The sequence below is a fragment of the Camelus ferus genome, chromosome 13, assembly GCF_009834535.1.
Source record: "Camelus ferus isolate YT-003-E chromosome 13, BCGSAC_Cfer_1.0, whole genome shotgun sequence".
NCBI lineage: Eukaryota > Metazoa > Chordata > Mammalia > Artiodactyla > Camelidae > Camelus > Camelus ferus.
Window position 1 is genome coordinate 40,677,424 of NC_045708.1, and position 20,040 is coordinate 40,697,463.

The 20,040-nt window shown below is 43.2% G+C and overlaps 1 long non-coding RNA gene across 5 annotated transcripts in view; it reads right to left on the reverse strand.

The window, feature by feature from the left end:
* The window catches only part of LOC106730861, a 207,035-nt gene extending 189,303 nt beyond the window's left edge, over positions 1–17,732 (reverse strand). For all 5 annotated transcript variants that reach the window (XR_004325048.1, XR_004325046.1, XR_004325047.1 and 2 more), the window contains exon 1: positions 17,425–17,732. This is a non-coding gene — a long non-coding RNA (uncharacterized LOC106730861). The remainder of the gene's footprint in view (positions 1–17,424) is intronic.
* Positions 17,733–20,040: the final 2,308 nt, after the last annotated feature.

The window sequence follows — 20,040 nt, forward strand, 5'->3', positions numbered from 1 at the left end:
ACCTGCAAGGCATGCGTTCTCAATGCGTGGTGGTGGCCATTTTTGTCATCATTACTCAACTTACGTTTCTCTTATGAAATCAAGTGAACAAAATGCAAATGGCATAGCGCACTACCTACTACATAGTAAGGATTCAGTAAATGATGGCTCTTGTCTTTTTGTTAGGTATCAAAAATGGCCTCTGGACTCTCATCTCTGACTCGAAAACCCACAAGAGAAGCCCTGTCCTGTCTTTCCAGCGGGATTTCCTCTGTAACAAAACTCCCTGAGTTCATGCAGGTGCAATCTGATCTCTCCTCCCCTTGACTCTGGTAACCACTGGTATTCTCCCTCTCTCGACCTCCACCTCCCCCCAGGCTCAGGGCAGAATAATATCCCTGTCCTTCCTCTGAGGGATGTAAGGCGGCTTAAATAATTAACGGGTGTGAGGCCCTTTGAAAAGAGAGCGCAAAACACCATAAATCCCAAGAATTAATTCATAAAACCAGTGGTGGGCTTGACAATTATATATGTCATATTTGTTCAGCTGTGAGAATGGTGGAGAACGTCAAAGTTTGGAGTGTGGTCCAAATCTCTCAAGACCAAGGATTTCCTGCAACTCTATATTGTCTGTGTTCTCTAAGGCTAAGATTGTAAAGTTCCAATCTCTTAAACACAGCATTAGGAATAGCTGCATTTTATTAATTTTTTTTTTTAAAAAAGCTCTCCACTCCTCAGATCTAACTTGCATTGCAGTCTGGGTCTTGGAGGGCGAATGGTGGAGTGAAAAGCTCACAAGTCTTGGATTTACCAGCACTTTCCTGGAGCTCTGGCTCCATCACTAACTGGGAACACGTTAGTTCATTTCTTAACCTATTTTAGTCTTCATCTCCTCCTTAGAAAAAGAAAAAGGCTACTAGTAATTCTAGCAATTCAGGTTATTACAATGAACTAATGAGGAGGTGCTTATACATTCATTCACCAGAAGTTTACGGGGTATCTTATTCTGTATCAGACTGATACGAGGCCATAGTAATCAAAAACAAACAAACAAAAAAATTCCTTGGTCTCAAAAGCCCCAAAGGACAAATAAACTGATGACTGCAATAGGGTGGGGTGAGATCCTGTCACTCCAAGTGTGGTCCATGGACAGCAGCAGCATCACCACCTGGAAGATTGTTAAAAATGCAGAATCTTGGCCCCCCCAGAGACCTATTCAATCAGAATCCACATTTTCACATGGTCCTGTGGTATTCCTATGCACATCATAGACTGAGACCTGTTGGGCTCAGGACAATGCTAGGATAAGTACAGGGTGGTATGGAGGATGCAAACTAGACAGAATGTAATGCTGTTGTTATCTAGGTGGGTAGCGCAGGTGGGCAGCGAAGAGAGGCTGGAGGAGCTTGTTGGGCGGACAGTCCCAAGGGAGGGTTATATGCAAAGACACAGAGGTGTAAGCCAACAGGGCAGCTTCGGAACACGACAAGGAGCTCAATGTTCCTGCATTGGGACTGGGGTGCTATCAATAAAGGGCTACTGCTTGATAGTGGTCCTTATTACTCAAACATAACCCCTGAAAATCATCTAAGATTTTTTTTCAAGACGTTTATTTTGCATATCAACCTGACTCTGAATTTCAGCTTGAACTACAAGTGTTTCTGTTGTCTAAGCTGCAAGTGCCTTTACTGGCAAGAAATCCCCAACAGGAAGGAGAGGGTCAGATTAAAACCTAATCTGTGGCCCCTGAATGTATTTGATGTTGCTGAAAGAGAAAGAGGCTGGGAGGAGGGCGGGAGGAAGACAGACAGAGAAAGAACAAAGCAAAAGAAAAGAGGGGCAAAAGGAGAAAGAAGAAAAGAAAAGGTGCAGTCTTTTTGGATGAGCTTTTCTGGCACCATGCGTGACGTCCTTCCCGGCTGGAGTTGCTGCTCTTTGTGGGCACTCTCTGTCCAAACGACTCGTGTCTGGCTCACAGGGCCTTCCTGACCAAGTGCTTGCTTGCCTCTCTAGCCTCATTCAATTCCTGCTCCCAAATGCAAATTAAAATATTTTCCCTTCCCAGAGAATACCCAGCTCTGTCACATTCAGTCCTTTTGAAATACTCTTTCCTCTGCCCAGAGGCCCTTTATCCTCAGGAAAAGCCTCATTCTTTACTAGGAATAGTTGCCATGGCTACCACCTACTTAGGCCCTATTACACGACAATTTTCATTCACTCTTTTCTAGTTACTAGGAATGCAACTGTGTTATCAGTACCTAATCCCTTGCCTCGGGCTCTGTTTTCTAGGGAACTCTAACTGCAACACTGAGAATTTGCCAAAAGGCTTTACATTGATGATCTCATTTTAACCTTCAACTATGCAGGACTGTATACATCAAGCACATTTCGACCCTAATTTTAAGCTCTGATGGTTATTTACTGGATTTGAATATTCATTTCTTCAACAGACACTCCCTGAGCAGGTGCAATATCCCAGGCACCGCTCAGTACAGTGGTGCTCTACTGTGACACTAATGTCATATCTAGGAATCAGTCCTGGTCTTTTGTACTCTCAGGCTCTTAGAGCTGGTTGACCTCTGTAGTCATCTCATCTCGGCCTCTGGTCCAATCCAGAGAGTCCCCCTGGGACTCTCCTGCCCATGGTCAGCCTCTGCCTGAACACCTGTGGTGAAGGAGGACTGACTTCGTCACAAGGATATTCTATAGAGTGCCCTTTGTCTTGTTCAGCTAAAATCTTCCTCCTGGGTCTACCACCCACCAGTCTGGCTCTGCCCTCTGTCCCTTCACAGAAGGTCAGTGCTCACTTATAGATCATTTTACATAGAAGGATCAAATGAAACTCAAGGATTACCTTTGACTAATTTCCTCATTTCAGAAGTGGGGTGACTTGTCGATGACAAGCTGCACATTAGTGAAATGCCTGCGACTGAAAGCCCCTCAGTGCCAGGCCAACGTGCTTGTCCCGCCGGCTTGTGGTCCCATGTCCACTCTGACTGACGTGCCCCACATGCTGGCCGCTTGTGCACACAGCGTGTGTGTGCTTCCTTCACCTTGAAAGGCTGGTTAAATAAATGAAGATCCATGGCTTGAATAGGCCTCGTTAGATACTCAGTTGCTTCTAACCCAAGTCATTGAATTATTAAGTTATTTTTCTAGTTTCTATCAAAACCATGACTTTTTTTTAACGGAAGAACAACTTACTCATTCAGCAAATGTATATCCAATGCATACTGTGTGTCAGGCATTGCTGAGAATCACAAAATTGAAGACGGCGTGGCATCTGCTATAGAGCTGATCACAGCCGTCGAGTTAGGAAGGTATGTCCACTAACCTAGAGGCTAGGAAGACGGACTCCAGTGTCAGAAGGAAATGCAGGAGTCCCAGCTCTCTCACTTACTGATTACGTCACACTGGCAGGTTATTTAACACCAGTAGAGCTCGATTTCATCATTAGTGAAATAAGGTTACGAGTGTTAACCACCCCGCTGTATACTCAAATGATGATTAATGGCTCAATAAATTGTAGCCGTCTTTGTGTGCTATAAAATGGTCACTTAATAAGTGATAGCCATTATTATAGTTACTATAATTAATTAAAACTTTGTCAATTAAGCAAATGTTTGTTATATTTCCCCCAAGAGGCAAACTACGCTCTATGGCTGACATGGATATGGGCCAGACTGCCTTCGAGGAAGGACTTTGTGATCAGCTGCGTGATGAATACCCTCCGGCGACCAGCAACATCAGTGTCTGCATTAGGTGGAAGGAGCTGCTTTGCCCATGGCCATGCCTTCCCCAGGTCAGCCCATACCTGGAGACGTGGCTGGGGTAGAGCGGTCCAGCCATCTGAGCCCGGGTCCGCTCAGCTCAGCTGAGCATCACCTATTCCAGCACTGTGCACCAGCTCCGCCCAAGGTGACATCGCCCCCCTCCCCATCCTGCGTCCTCACTGGTGTTCATCTCTAGTGAACATGCTGCTTCCCAAACTCTCTCTCTGCATCTGCCTCCAGAGAACCCAACCTGCGACAGGACTGTGACGCAGAACATGGGCTCCAAGCCACACTGCCTCGGGTCTGAATTCTAACCTCCGCTCCCTGGGCTCCCTCGGATGAGTCACTTAACGGTATGTTTTCTTGGTTTCTTCATCTCTAAAATGGAAACAATCGTAGTGCCAGCCTCCTAGAGGTACTGTGGAGACCAAATGACTTCATCCACGTTAAGTGCTTAAAAGACTGCCTGGCATTTTTGAGCATTCAGGAGATGATGGTTGCTATGATTTCCGACACTAACACGTACTAGGCACTGCGCCACACCTGGCACACAGAGAAAGATCAAGCGTGTTGTCTCTTGCCCATGAGGAGTTCTATGAAGTAGTATGGTAGATATGTTTGAATGAGAAAGACATTCTGTGGTTGTAGAGTGAATTATGTTACATAAGAATCCAAAATTGGGGCACAAAATTCTCCTGAAGCTGGAAGGAAATATGGGGCGAGTTAGTCAGGGACTACTTCATGGAGGAGGTGACCAACATGTGACTGCACAAAGAGCAAGGTGGAGTTTGAAATGAGAATCAGGTCATGTCATGATGCCCGGCCTCCCTCCATCTGCCCGCCACAGTGTAGACACCAACAATAATGGGCATTGCTGTCCCGCCTAGTAACTACAGGATTCTCACTTCCATTCTTTTTCCATTAGCTTCCTTACTTCCACTAATAGACGATGTTCTAAAACCCCCACAATGACCGTAACTCCAAGGTCAGATGACGCCGAGCCACCAAGTTTGCCCCCACTACAAGCAAAACAAGAAAGTTCTAAATCAACTGGATATCTGAAAATTTTACTCTGGAAATACAGGAACTATTTTATCTGAACGAGTTGCACAGCTACGAGTGTCCTGAATACCACATTCAGGAATTTCTCCCATTCACCAGCTTTACCAGTAGGGACAGCTCAAAATGAACATATACGGGCTTAGTCCCTCTGAGCTATTTTTTCTCATAAATTTTACTTATAACACAAATAAAAAGGCAATGTTTGTTACTTGTGCTTATAACCCATTCAAAGACAAGAGTAGGGTGATTTTTACATTGGATTACCATCTGCTTGACTTACATATTTTAATAAAACCAGCAATGTGTGTATATTCTCCCAATATTCATGGCAAGTCCTGGGAACTGTAAATTACATTAAACCCTAACTTGCTTCAGATTGACCCTGTAACATAAAAACAAATGACATATTCAACTTTTTTTTCAGTAAGCCACCATTTAAAGAACTAAGTGAGAAAGAAAAGTATGAAAAAGGAATAAAATGTATTCACTTTATCCTTATGACAACTTTTATGAAATAGAGACCATATGATTCCTATTTTCCATATAAGAAGTGATGAGATTCACCAACAACAGAGTAGGACAGAGAAGCAATGGCCAAAAAAAGTGACCAAAACAAACACAGACTAGTGCTCCACCAGGACAGCCATGTTGTAAGGGAAGAATTCAAACTTCAGAGCCCACGAGACCCAAGGTCAAATTGTAGGTCTGCCACCTACTCTGTGTGTGACCTTGAGCATGTGTTTGAACTTCTCTGAGCCTCAGTCGCTCAACTGTATAATGGTTGCCAAGCAACACCTGTCTCTGAGGCTCATGAGAATTGAACCCGGTGAAGGATGCAGGAGCTATTCAATAATTATTAGTCCTCCTTTTTCACCTCCTCACCATCCCTACTGGACCACTCACTCTGACTGCAAGGGAAGGGTTTCTAGGCTCACAATGTCAAATCCTGATCCCCCGTGTTGGCTGGATCTCTACACTGAAAAATAGTTCAGAGTTCGGTTCCCAGTGCAACCAGTCCAGAGTCCTGATCCCACCTTCCTGACCCCTGTGGCCCCACAGAGAAATACAGACTACTTCATTACTAACAATCTCCTTTGCAAAGAGGTCCCAACCCAGTCTGAATCAAAGCATGGAATTCCTAGGATCTCGGCAGTGGAAGGGCCTTCTTGCACATTCGGCACAGAACTCTGCCCAAACGGGTTTCACAGATCACGTGTTCCACATGGTGTTAACTATGTATCCCAGGTATAGCAGATCTCTCTTGAGGGATCCCAATGGCCTTTTGCAGATCAAGTGTACTAAAAAGACTGGCAGTAAACTCATGTCCTTAGCTTCATTTTCTCCACCATTTTCAAGTTCTGACTATAATTTGCTTTTTGCAGAAGACCTATCTGATAACATTTTATAGGACCGGTGCTCTACAAAACACAGTTTCAAAGATGTGGCCACAACAGTATTAACTCAGCTTCTAATCCACAGAGATTCTTGCTAAAACCTTAAGTTCTAGAACCCAGGAGGTGAGAAAGCATTGACCATTATCTAGTCCAATTCTTTCATATTACCCATGGGGGAGAGGGGTGAAGCTCAGAGATGGTAGGTGGCTTTCCCAAAGTCAACCAGTAAGCTGGTGGCAAATGTGAGACCTGAACCCAGTTCCCTGGCCCCCACACCAATATTCTCCCTATAACCACAGGGCCTTTCTGTTTCAGGCTGGACCACAGATTGAAGTAAGAGGGTCTGCCTAGTGCATCCATCCATCCATCCATCTATTCATTTACAAATCCTCCTGTGTGCAAGAAAATACGCTAAGTGCTAGACATAAGATCTCCTTCCAGGAGTTTACACTCTAGTGTGAATTAAAATATAAATGAATAAATAGAAACCACAATCTGGTTCTGCTCTCACGGAGGTATTTACAACAAAGGAGGGAAATACAGAGGTAAGAGACAGATGGAAAAGAGGCATCTACCATGTGACTAAAGTCTGGGGAGGAGGATTGCAGACATCCCAGACAGAGGACAAGGCCTGTGCCCAGGCAGAGAGGCCTAGGACAGTATGGGGAGGTTGGAGACTTGCTGAGATGCCTCACTTGGTAACTGAGCACAGAGCGGGAGGCTTATGGTATTCCCAAATCTTGAGACCTGTCACTTCCCTTCCTGCCCTTGTTTATTAATTCATTCCATAATTTGACAACTATTGATTAGCATTTACACTGGGTTCTGGTTCAGCGGGTCCTTTCCAGTCACCGTAGTCTCTAAACCTCTGCTTATCCCCTCATCTCTCGCTCTCTTTCAAGCACGCACACACACACACACACACACACACACACACACACACACACACACACACACACACACTGAGCAATTCTCTTGCTCTCAACTTAATGAGCACAGTAGAGGACAGTAACTGTCTTGAGTGTAAGAGAGACTGCATCAATTAAAACGCCTCGCAGTCTGATACAGCTCCCCTGCCCTCCCAGCTCCAGGCACTTCTCACAGTTCATAGCTCCCCCTGCGGCCTGCTCTGCCCTGGGACATTTTTAGGGTAATACCCGCCTGTCAGAGGGTTGTGCTTTCCTGTTCTTTGAGTGGGAGAGAGTGTCATTTCCATCCTGAGTGCCCACTGAATACTGCAGCATCCCACTTCCTTTTCAGAAATACAGAAATGCTTCCTATAATTCAGGCCCAGTTCTTAACAGATTACCTATCTCTGAGATCTAAAGAAACACAGTCTACCTTGAGATGTCAGATTTTCACTTTTCTTTTTTTTTTTTACATTTTTTTATTGAGTTATAGTCATTTTACAATGTTGTGTCAATTTCCAGTGTAGAGCACAATTTTTCAGTTATACATGAACATACGTATATTCATTGTCGCATTGTTCTTCGCTGTGAGCTACCAACAGATCTTGTATATATTTCCCTGTGCTATACAGTATAATCTTGTTTATCTATTCTACATATGTCTGTCAGTACCTACAAATTTCGAACTCCCAGTCTGTCCCTTCCCACCCCCCTACTCCTTGGCAACCACAAGTTTGTATTCTATGTCTATGAGTCTGTTTCTGGTTTGTGTTTATGTTCATTTTCACTTTTCTTATAAGGATTTTCTTTGAGAAGAGCCCGCAAAGCACTGAACTTGGTAGTCAGATAGAATTGAGTTTGGTTTTTGAAGGATTTTGCTTTTCTGAGACTCTGTTTACTGCATCAGTAAAATGCAGATAGTAGGGGGTTCCCGATAGGGTTATCACTAGCATTAAATAAGACAACATGGGTAAAGCAGCTGAAATACAATAGGTTAGTAGTGACTATTCTAGACCTTCTTTGGTTTCAACCATGCAGTGCGTGTTTCTTGACAAAGTGTGAAGTCTCAAGTCTCCAAAGTCAACCAAAGGAAGAATTTTCCAAAAGAGAGTTTAATAATTGGCTTCTTTGTCTATTTCCTTGACCTAGTAATTCATTATTGTACCTGCAACCTAGATGTTAACTCCTCCCTATGGATCGAATTACAAATGCTTTTTATCTTTGGGAAATTTTGCATTTAATTCATAATTTTTTAATGAAACTAGAATGGTTTCTTTGTGATTACCCATTTGAAAGTTGCACTTCTGACAAACAGCCGTAAGTCCCCAGGCTGGTAACCTGTTCTTTGATTTTCAGTTTCCCCGACGTAATAATTAATGTCACAGAAACATCATAAAGAATAAATGAGGTGAATGTACATGTAGCCCAACTTTTTCCACGTTATTTCCCTAGTAATTAAAAATGAAAGAAAATTAAAACTCTCCCTGCCTACCATCAGTTAGTGTTCAGGAAAAATAAAAAATAATAACAAACAAACAAAAGAAAAGGAAAACAAAACCCAAAAAAACACACAAAAAGTTAGCTGTAAAATAAAGAAACATTCATTATGAATTTTATTACTTCCAACTACTGTAAACTGTGTAGGAATCTGAGCTGCAAAGCTACCCATTAAACTGTCTGCTCTTTCCTGTTTAAACAAGGCCCCTCTTGGGTCGTGGCTGCCTGAGCCTTCATGGGTCTGCATCCAGGAAGGAAGACGTTTCTACGGTAACCGCTGAGGCCTTCTCGGGAGGTTCACCAGGGTCTGGTGCAAGCGACAAACCCCGGCTCCCTTGATACTGCACAGAGAGGCAGTGGCCGTGATGTCCAGGCGTGAGCAGAATGAGAGCATTCAGGCGTGAAATCCCTTTTCAATCGCCCGTTTGTTTCCCGTGATGGAGAATTCACTTTGTGCAACTCTTGAGAAATGGCCGCTCTAGGCTCAGTGATGTGGAAATAATAAGCGGCCCAGAAGGAAAGATATTTTTGTGATTTGGGAAAGGGGGTTGTTGATGTCCTCGCACAATTTGGTTCAAGCTCTTAGAAGGCTTGGAATTACAAGGGATCACAGAGAACAGCCTAATAGCCCTATTTTATAAATTGGGAAACAGATCATGAGAAGGGATGGGGGGAAGGCTGGTTAAAGTCATAGAGTGAAGGAGTGGGTATCAAAAATATCCTAAGCTCCCAATGAATCAGGCTTGGGTCGTGCCATTGTGACTGTCCAATAGAGGACTACCGTAGTGCTCAGACAGAAAGCTGGACAAGAAGCAGTGGGAACGAGAAAGATGGACATCCGAGGCCACCGGTTACAAAAGACACAGTGCTTGAGAGGAGACTTAAAGAATGAGTAGAAGTTGCCGTCATTTATGTAGTGTTAGTGTGCTAAACACTTTATATGCATTGTCTCATTTCATCTTCAAAAGAACCCTCTTTTTTTTCTTTTTTTTAATTTATTTTTTATTGAAGTATAGTTGATTTGCAATGTGAGTTTCAGGTGTGCAAGACAATTCAGTTATATATATATATATATATACATATATATATATTCAGATTCTTTTCCATTATAGCTTATTATAAGAAATTGAATAGAGTTCCTTGTGCTATACAGCAGGTCCCACAAGAACCCCTTAGTAGCCACTGTTTTTAAGACGACAATACAGGCCTTGAGAGATTAATTACTTTCCCATACAGCAAGTGGGCAGCAGAGTCAGGATTCAAACCCAGGTCCATCTAATTCCTATACCCAGCTCTTTATTACCTATTGGCATATTGCCTTCTGTAAATATAAATCCAAGAGTCTGGAATGTGGGTAAGTTGGGGACAGTGCTCTGGGCAGGGGAAAAAAAAAAAAACCAGCACAGGCAAAATCACCAGCAGTACAGGGTATGCTGGCTCCATCTGGTACCTATCAGCCGAGCATCTCTACCAAGCTCTCATAGCCTTGTCTGGGGATAAGTAAGCCTCAGTGTTGCTTCTGACTCCTACCGCCTGGCCCTGGCCACAGGGGGACAGTCAATCTAAGACTTACCCAATAGTAAAAACCCACACACAGTTGATGGCCTGGATGAAGCCCCTACATCATCCGTGGGCGTCAGAATAGTAAAATCCATTAGGAAGTGCTTTCTTTTACAGCTCACTCTTACAACCCATGGGTTTCTGGAGGCTCTGATCATCTGGATCGCCCTTCGTTCTGGACACTCAGAGCATGAAGATTTTCCATCACAGCTTCTTTCCATGGGGAAATGCTGACCCTTGGTGCTTCGCGCCAAAGTGGTTCCAGTTCAGTAAAAAGTCTTTCATGGAAAATCCATGGTGCAGCTTGACGGAAAAAGTGCCTGCCCATTAGGAGGCTACGCCAGTCCATGCCAAACAGTGCGAAGCAAAGAAATGAATCCAGATGTCCAGGCCAAACTGGCCACGTTGGCGTAGGAGCTCTCCAGGTTATAAAGAGCCAACAAGAGGTGCTTGCTCTGCAGGTCCTCTTTGTATACAGGTTCTTATCCTCTTCACCGTCCCTCTTTGCCATTGTACAGATGAAGAAACTGTGTCTCAGAAAGGTTCAGATGCATGCCAGAGACCATAGAGAGTATTCCCACCCAGGACTCTGATCCTCAAACCTCCACTTTTTCACATCACCCCAGAATCATCAATCTAGTGGCCACTTGGAATTATTGGAATTTTCGCCACCATTTTGTTCTGGGTTCCACAGATGCCCACTGATTAAAACATATGCCAGTGCTTTGGCAAGCAAAGGTCTCCTGTGTCTGAGGTGCTGCACTAGGTCCAGAGAATTTAGAGGTTGCTTCGTTCTATAGGTTAGCTGGTGGGTCAGTGAATATGGTCAAGAGCCAAATACATGCAACGTGCTGATTCTAACGGGGGGCCTTCATGAAATGCCCCCCCACTGCAGCGGGAGCCGTGAAGAAGAGGTACAAGAAGTCACGAGTGGGCAAAATGGGTGGGAGAGAGGACGTGGCGCTGCCATTAAAGTCAGAGGAGTCCCTGAACGGTCCCTGGGCAAGCCAGGGTGATCGTGAGAGCGGGGTATAAGCTGGGGGAACTGGTGAAACACAGGAGGGAGAGAGACGAGTGGCGTAGGCAACTGTAGGAGTGTGTAATTCACGTTACGGTCAGGAAAGACATCATGCCATGGAAACAGGAGACACATAGCTCACCTGCCAGAGGGTGGGGGCAGCTGGAGAACGCTCTCAGGAGATAGTGGTATCTAAGTGGTATCTAAGCTGAGAACCGAGGATACACAGGAATCCAACAGAGGACAGACTGTTTGCCTAGTGCACACAGAGGAACCAGAACACCCAAAGATCCAGAGACAAGAGAGTGTGTGACGAGTCTGGAGAACTGCAAGTGTCTGTATGTCTCACAGGGACTAAGAGAACAAAGGCAGGTCCGGGACAAGGGTGGGGATGCCACAGGGAATGGCACTGGTGGTGCATAAGAACACCACGGAGGAACATGATTCCGATGGCAGATTCACGGTCAGAGCAAGAGATTGGTCCTGCTGTGGATGTTAACGAGGCAGATGCCAGCATCATGAAAGAGGAGAGAAGTGGGGAAGAGAAAAGGAATTGGAAGAGGAACTAGTATTGACTGAACAGCTACTCGGTGCCAGATCCTTTCGGGGGGAACTCCAGTCTAGGGAGGAAGAAATGGCGGCCCCAGAAGGTGAAGCAACCCGGCCGAGGTCACACATCCAGGAGGTAGGGAGGCCTCAATCATGCTCCATTCTTCCTCACTGACTTCTGGAACTGTCTTGTGCCTCTGTGTCCGAGGGCTTTCTAGTCCCATGAGAATATTACCCAACTGGCTGATTAAGACTGGCAAAACTTACCTGTGAATGATAAGAATCTAAATTCAACTAGCTTAGGTCAATGATACATAGGAGATATATCAGAATTAAGGGAATAATTAAGGAAATGTTTAGCACTAGGACGTAAGAGGGGCAGGAATTCACTTGGGTCTCACTACGGCCCTCTGTCTCTCCTGTGTGACTGTCTACTCATGAGTTTTACCCTCTCTTATTACCAATCATCTTCCTTCCTCCATGTAGCAGGAGCTTGGTTACCCATAGTTCTGGCATCTTTACCACTATAGAATAACATGCTCTCTGTTTTAGTCTTTAAATTCAAGGAAAGATCCCTGATTGGCCCAGTGTGAGTGGTGTCCACCCAACCATCAATGAGCTACAGCTAGCAACACAAGCGTGGCCTTGGAGGGGTCGTCCCTGTGTGCTGGGGGCCATTCTCCAGAACTCTCGTGAGTCAAGAAGCCACTCCACAGGGGACTGAGAGGTACAGACTACTGTGTACTAAATAAATAAGCTACAAAGATACATTGTACAGCAGAGAGAATAGAGCCAATATTTAGATGGAGTATAATCCATAAAAATTTTGAATCACTACGCTGTACACATAAAAGTAGTACAGTATAATGTAAATCAACTATACCTCAATTTAAAAAAAGAAAAACATAAAGGGATTGGTATGAAAGTGCAAAGAAGGGCTTTTAAAGAATTTTGCCATTTGCAGCAACATGGATGGGCTTGGAGGGCACTATGCTAAGTGAAATAAGTCAGAGAAAGACAAATACTATACGCTAGATATCACGTACACATGGAATCTGAAAAATACAGCAAACTAGTGAATTTAACAAAAAAGAAGCAGACTCACAGATAGAGAGAACAAACTAGTGGTTACCAGTTTGGGGATCCAAGCTATTAGGTATAAAATAAGCCACAAGTTTATATTGTTCAACAGAAAATGTAGGCAATATTTTATAATAACTATAAATGGAGTATGACCTTTAAAAATTGTGAATCACTATATCGTATACTTGTAAAGTATATAATATTGTACAGCAACTACGCTTGAATAAAAATTAATTTTTAAAAGGAAAAAAATAGAAGCCACTCCAAACAGTATCTACTAAGTTAATGGCAATATTTTTCACTGTTTATCAATATTTTATCAAAATTGTTTATCAAAGTTGTTCAATATTTTCATCAAAATTGTTTAACAATATTTTTATCAAAACTGTGTAACAGTACTCATCATGCATGGGACAATTAAGATGGAGCAGGCTTTGAACTGAGAAAGCCCACTGTTCTCTGTTGACCTCATTTGATTCTCCCAACACCGATGAGAAGTAGGGATCGCCAATGTATACAGAAGGAAACCGAAGCTCAGAGGAGCCTACTGATCCGTCCACTTACAGCTACTAAGTGGAGGGACAGGGTCTGAATCCTGGACTGACTCCAAAGCCATGCACTTAACTCCCACGCTTAAGTACCCTTACTTTGGCCTCCTGGGGTACTAAAGTGATTTTAGTTCCTGGTTACAATCCAGGAGTCCCGTCAAGCTGTGTGGCCTTGGGCAAGACCCCTAATCTCTCTGTGCCTTAGTTTTTTACTCTGCGCAAAATGAGAAGAATATTTCCTGCTTGCCTACTTTTATAATCATAAGACTGAGACTGAATGTTGAAAGTGCTTAGAAAAGAACTCCATGCTAACAAAGGTGAGGTTTTATTACCATTTTATTTCTCATGATTGCAAGATGCCATGATTTTGAAACTTTCCATAAAGCAAAATCCGTCCTTTGAAATAAGAGTTTATTTCATGTTGCCAATAGGCAATATAAAAATAGGTTAAAAAATAAAATTCTTCTGTATAGCCCAGGGACCTGTACTCAATATCTTGTAGTAACGTATAATGAAAAAGAATATGAAAATGAATATATGCATGTATATGTATGACTGAAACATTATGCTGTACACAAGAAATTGACACAACATTTAAATTCAAAGTTAAAAAAAAATAAAACAGCTAAGCTGTCTGTCCTATTGAAAAGAAAAAGAGCCAATAAGCAGACCCAAATGTTTAAGGCTCTGCTTTTCGGCTGTTTTTTTTTTTTTTTTTTTTTTTTTAATAGCTCCAGATTGACAGAATTTAACCGAGGAAACAGGAATAGAGTTAATTTATCCTAGATCCAAATGTCAGGCTCCTCTTGGTTTTTTTCACAACAGACATTAACATTGTTCCTCTGGATTCATTCTGCGCTGACACCACCTGGTTTCTGCTTATTTTTTCATTTCACCCGGTTCAGTAATATTGAATTATAATTGGTTTCTGCTGAACTTTCTCATGCTGTGAAGTACTGATTAACAAAGAAAATGAAATTTTTCTTTCACTTGGTCAACAGGTTCTGCCCCACTGCAGCGTCTCAGAGGGAAGTCCTTTAAGGAATGAAGGTTCTGTGGAATCATTTCCATCCTTAGGAAACAACTGGAGGGCTCTGATGGAAGCCTTCATCAGCCAGCACTCTGTTTGTGGTCCACGAGCTACAAATTTGCCCAGACTAGGAACTGAGGCATTACCCTCCCGCTGCTAAGCCCCACCTGCAGTCAGGCACTAGGCCAGGTGATGGACTTTTCCAGAACACCTCCAGTCTGTATCCTCTCCCACTCCGTGTCACAGCCTTAGCCCAGGCCTTCACACCACCCTCAGAATGTGTCAGCAGCCTCCTAACCAGTCACCTCACTGGTGCCAGGGTGATCTTCTGAAAACATAGATTCTGACTACAACAGCCCTGCTGATCGCCTTTCCGTGGCTCCCTATTTACTAGACAATGAAGTCCAGGCCACTTCCTGGTGTCCTCCATCACTTGACCTCTGCACATCCTCCTGGCATCATCACACTGCACCCTCAACTACCAGCCATCAGCATCCATCTTCCTCTGTCACCATGACGCTGATACTTACCAGCCATACTATCTTTTACGGGGTGTCTGATTCTGTGGAACACTTTTTCACAAATTCTCAGAAACATCCTACAAGCTATTGTATCCCTTTATTCTACTCAGATTTGGAAAGTTAAGGAACCCATCCAGCATCACACAGCTGATCTCTCAAGTGACAGAGTTGAGACCCAAACCCAGGTCCACCTGACTCCCAGACTCCCTCCACTCCGCTGCAGGGATGTTCTGAGATGCTGGCGGTTCTCTGATCGGGCCATGCCCTTTCTCCCAAACGCCCACGGTCTTTGCAACTGCTGTTCCCTCTGCACTGAATACACCTTCCCTTTCTTTGACGGGCTGGTGACTGCTACCCCTTCCCTAAGATTTGGCTCAAATATCACCTCTGGGTGAGACTCTGAGCAACTGCAGATGGAGAAATAAGGAAAGAAAGAACCAGACTGGAAGCCAGGAAACTGGATGGGTCTCCACACCTCTCCTAGCTAAGCCTCCTTGTCTATAAAATAGGGATAATAACCCACACCCTGCCTACCACCTGGAGTTTCGGGGAGGATCAAATGGGCCTTCATATTTGAAGCCACTTTGCAAACTATCAAGCCACATATAAATATGTTATGATTAATTGTTATATTAATTACATAATTAAATCTCAGCTACAATAATGAATCTTCAAAATTACTGTTAATGGCTATTAATCAAAATGCATGCTGATGGTAATTATGCTAATTAAAATTCTCAGTAATAATGATAATAAGCCCTGATACTGAGAGGTGGTCCAGGGGCGTGGACCAGCATGGCACTGGGGAGAATACGACGCAAATGAGAGCTGGCAGGGACAGGGAAGCGGGCTAATGAACAGGACGAGCAGATAGGCCAGGCTTTTCCTGGCTGAGCGTTCTGCCAGGCTGCGGTAAAAGGGGTGGAGAAACACCAAAACCACCCAGCACTGTCTGAGCCCTTGGCTGAGCACTTGGATCTGTGTCGTTGACTGTGTACATCACTGCATGGTGACACTTTCACATTAAGCTTCATCGTATTGAACTCCTCGTGGGTCCACAGCCGTGCCATTCCCTGGCTCCACCTATTCATCATGTTGCCATGTCTCCTGACAAACCCAAGATCCTTCCTGGCTTGGTTCATTGGATTCTCTTTCATGAAACCTCCCTGGATTTTTCCTGGAAGACTAGGGATCTCTTTGTGCTCCTCTGCACTTTCTGCAAGCTTCCCCTCTGGGACTTAGAGTCCCAGCTCCACCGCTGATAAGCTGTGTGTCTTCAAGACGTTACTTAAAACCTCTTTTATGCTCTAATTGCCTCATCTACTAAATGAAGTAACAGTAGCATGGACCAGATAGGATTGTTTTGAGAATTAAATAAGATACGTAAATCTTTTAGAATAGGATTAGACATATAGTACTTGATTAATGTTCATCATTATTACTATTATTATTACTGTAACTAATTGTCTCTATATAGCCATCGTTCTGCCAGACTGTGAGCTCCTCCTTTTTGTGTCTTTATTTCCTAGACTTACTCTGTAATAGCTATTCCTTTCCTTGTTGGTACTAAAATGGAAATGGATGGAGGATGTTCTTAAGGAAACTGTGGACAAGACTAAAGGCAAGAGAGCTGGAAAGATCATTGACCATGAAATCAACTTCGGTTTAAACCTTGGTTCCATAACTTGCTCAGACATTGGTTTTGTGCAAGTCACTTCCCCTTGTAGGACCAAGCTTTATCATCTAGAAAAGAGAATCAATAATCCCTGGGCTGTTTCCTCACAAGCTCCATCATGGGGTTGGAATAAGGACACAGATGTGAAACTGCTTTGTAAACTGAAAGGCACTAATCAAATATAAGATGCTTTCACTATTATTAGAACCATCTGGAAGTTGTTTGGACTTACAAATTGATAGAATCAGTCAACACCTACTTGACTTACACAAAAAGCAGTTGTTACGCTTGGGTATTTTTTAAGCCCTTAACCCTATGGATATTCCAAGTCTTTTCTCCAGATTCACGCCCAATTTGAGAATTTTCGAGTTTATTTTCCCAAAGACTGAGTAACAGTAGGAATTTAAAATACAGCTAAGGCTGAAACCTCACTAAAGATTTCAGTTTCTCTTTCCCTTAAGGGAGTTTCTGGAGCCCCAGCTAATAGCTGAGTTATTAAATGCAGCCCAGTTCACAGGGTTTCTCAAGGTATTAAGAAGCTCAGCCTCAGGTTTTACTTTAGGATAAAAGAGAGTTGAGATTAAGATGGCTAGTAAATTGCAAAAATAAGAGAAAGAGCTATCTCGATGGTAAGAACACTGGACTAGAATTCAGAAATCCTAAATTTTAACCTAACTCTACAGCCTTCTGGTTTGAACATCTTATCTATCTGGGCTTTAGTTTTCTCAGTAAAATGTGGATCATCTCCTCCCATTTTATCAACCTTTGCCACACAGCAAACCACCCCAAAACTTAGTGACTTAAAAGATCAAATAGTTGTTTCTCACAGTTCTGTGGGCTGGTCAGGCAGTTCTGCTCATCACACTGGGCCACTCGTGGAACAGCATTCAACTGGTGAGTCAGCTGGGACTTGGGCCCAGCTCTGAGCCTCTTTTCTTGTACAGGGTCTTTCATACTTAAGGAGCTAGTCCGGGCCTCCTCACGTGGCAGTGGTCTTCCAGGAGAGTGAAAGTGGGCATTGTATGGCTCCCTAAGGCACGGCCTCACACAGTGTCACTCCTCCCATATTCAGCTGGTCAAAGCAAGTTACACGGTCAGCCCAGATCAGTGTTTGGGGAAACAGACTACACCCTTTGATGGGAGGAAGGCAAAGTCAAATTACAAAAAAAGGACACGGTCACAGGGAGGCAAGATTCATGGGGATTCATGGGCAGGGCGTGGGGCTTTTGGGTACCAATCCAACACACATCTGTCCTGCCTCCAGGCCTATTTACAAACGTATAAGTTTATGTAATTAGATTTTGTAAAGAATAAAGTGTTGTGTCATACAATGGGTGGAAGAGCTTCCCATTTTGTTCTGACATTTGTACTCATATTATTTAACTGATTTTAAGATGATCTGGGTTAGGTTTTCAGATTTTGATTCCCTTTTAGTTTAGAAAAGCGCCTGAGAATACAAAGAGTCCCAGACAGGTGGTAAAATTAGAACAGCATCAGTCTGCAGCCCATCCTGAACTAGTGGACGCAGGCTTTAAGCATCAAGGGCTGCTAACATCGCAAACTCCAGGCAGCTAGATATTCTGTGTCTACTGAGGAGAAATGTATCACCTATGAAGCTGTCTTGCTAAAATAAAACTGAACCTTAATCTGATCAAGTCGCTAGTTACCAGTACCAATTTTCAGGAAATACAGAGGATGGAGAAACGTGTTAAATCATACCACAGAAGGGCAATCAGCAAACCCAGACTAGGAAACCACAACAGGAATACAACCTAGGTTTTCAATAAATAAATCTCAAAGAGGAAAAAAAAAAAAGGTGGGGAAGAAGCATGTGCATTAAGAGAGACCAATAACAATGTGCAGAACTTACACGGATCCTGATTCAAACAAACTGTTTTAAAATTTATGACATTTTTGTAACTTTGGAGATTTGTAAACTGGCAGGGTAAAATGAAATTAAGGAATTAAAGCTAATTGTAGGTGTGAACTGGCATTATAATCGTGTTTTTAAAAGAATCCTTAGCTTTTAGAGTACGTATCAAAATATCTACCTGTGAATGGATATTATATCTGAGATGTATTAATACAGAGCGGGAGTAAGTGGATGGGGGCACAGACGAAACAAGAGTGTTCATGAGCTGACAACTGTTGAAGTCAGGTAATGATTACATGCCATCCATTATTCAATTCTGGCTACTTTAGTCTCTCTTTGAAATTCTCCATAATTTTTTTCACAGAGTTGGACAAGAAGTCAGACAGCCCTGGGTTGAGCAGGACGCCCCATGTCCCCTTTCCTTAACCATACGTTCTGGGCTAATTGATGTCACTTCTCTGAGCCGCCATTTCCTTACCAATAAAGTAGGGATAACCTCCTCCCATTATTTTCCAACGATGCTCCGAGGGCCAAATGAGTTCATGAATGTGAAAGCATTTTATAAACCATGAAAGGCTACACACGTGCTCAGAACTGTTTTTGTTACGATCACTACTGACCTGAAAATAATTTAGATCCTTTGTGCCCTGTCTCCCCCTTAGTAACCGTCTCTCTTTGTACTCGGTCTGCTCCTGTGAGAAATTAAGCCCAAGGGGCTTGGAAAGCTCTTTGGGCAGTGGATGTGAGCTTGACAAAGGTTCTGAAGATTATTTTTTAAATCTCATCCTTTGCCTTTATCTTCAAGGCAGGTGGGAAGAATTTCTGCTTCTGGTCAAGATGGAGTAACAGGGACTATATTTACCCTACTGTATAAACCAAAAAAAAAGACTCTCTCCTCTTTCTCTCTCTCTCTCTCTCTCTCTCTCTCTCTCTCTCTCTCTCTCTCTCTCTCTATCTATCTATCTATATATATATATATATATATATATATATAAGTGTGTGTGATTAATATATAGTTTCATATATACGAAAGAATGTTTTCCAAGGAACTATCTCTAGTCCCTCACTCCCCACAGTGGGCCACTAGGAAAGCATTAAGATATTGTCCTCTGGAAAACCAGACTGCAGCCTTCCCCCAACTCTGATAATTTACTTATTCATCAAATGTTTATTGAACACCTATCGTATTTTAGGTACTTTTCTGGGCTCTGGGGATACAAAAGAAGAAACAAAAATCTCTCTGCTCACAGCACTTATAGTTAAGCAAGTAAGAGACAAATAATAAATTAGTTAGTATAATACAAAGAGAATCAGGTGGTGAGAAATACTATGGAGAAGTATCCAGCACAAAGGAGACAGAGAATACACTGGATCCTGAAGGGACAGGTGATGTTTTAAGGAGTGTTCCCACCAGGCCTCTAATAAAAGGTGACTTTGGAGCAAAAACTCAAAGGAACTAAAAGATGAGGCAGATACCAGAGTGTAAGGTGATCTAGGCAGAGGGGACACATAGCACCGAGGCCCCCAAGAGGCAGCAATGCCAACAATCTAGGACCACCTGCCCCTGGGG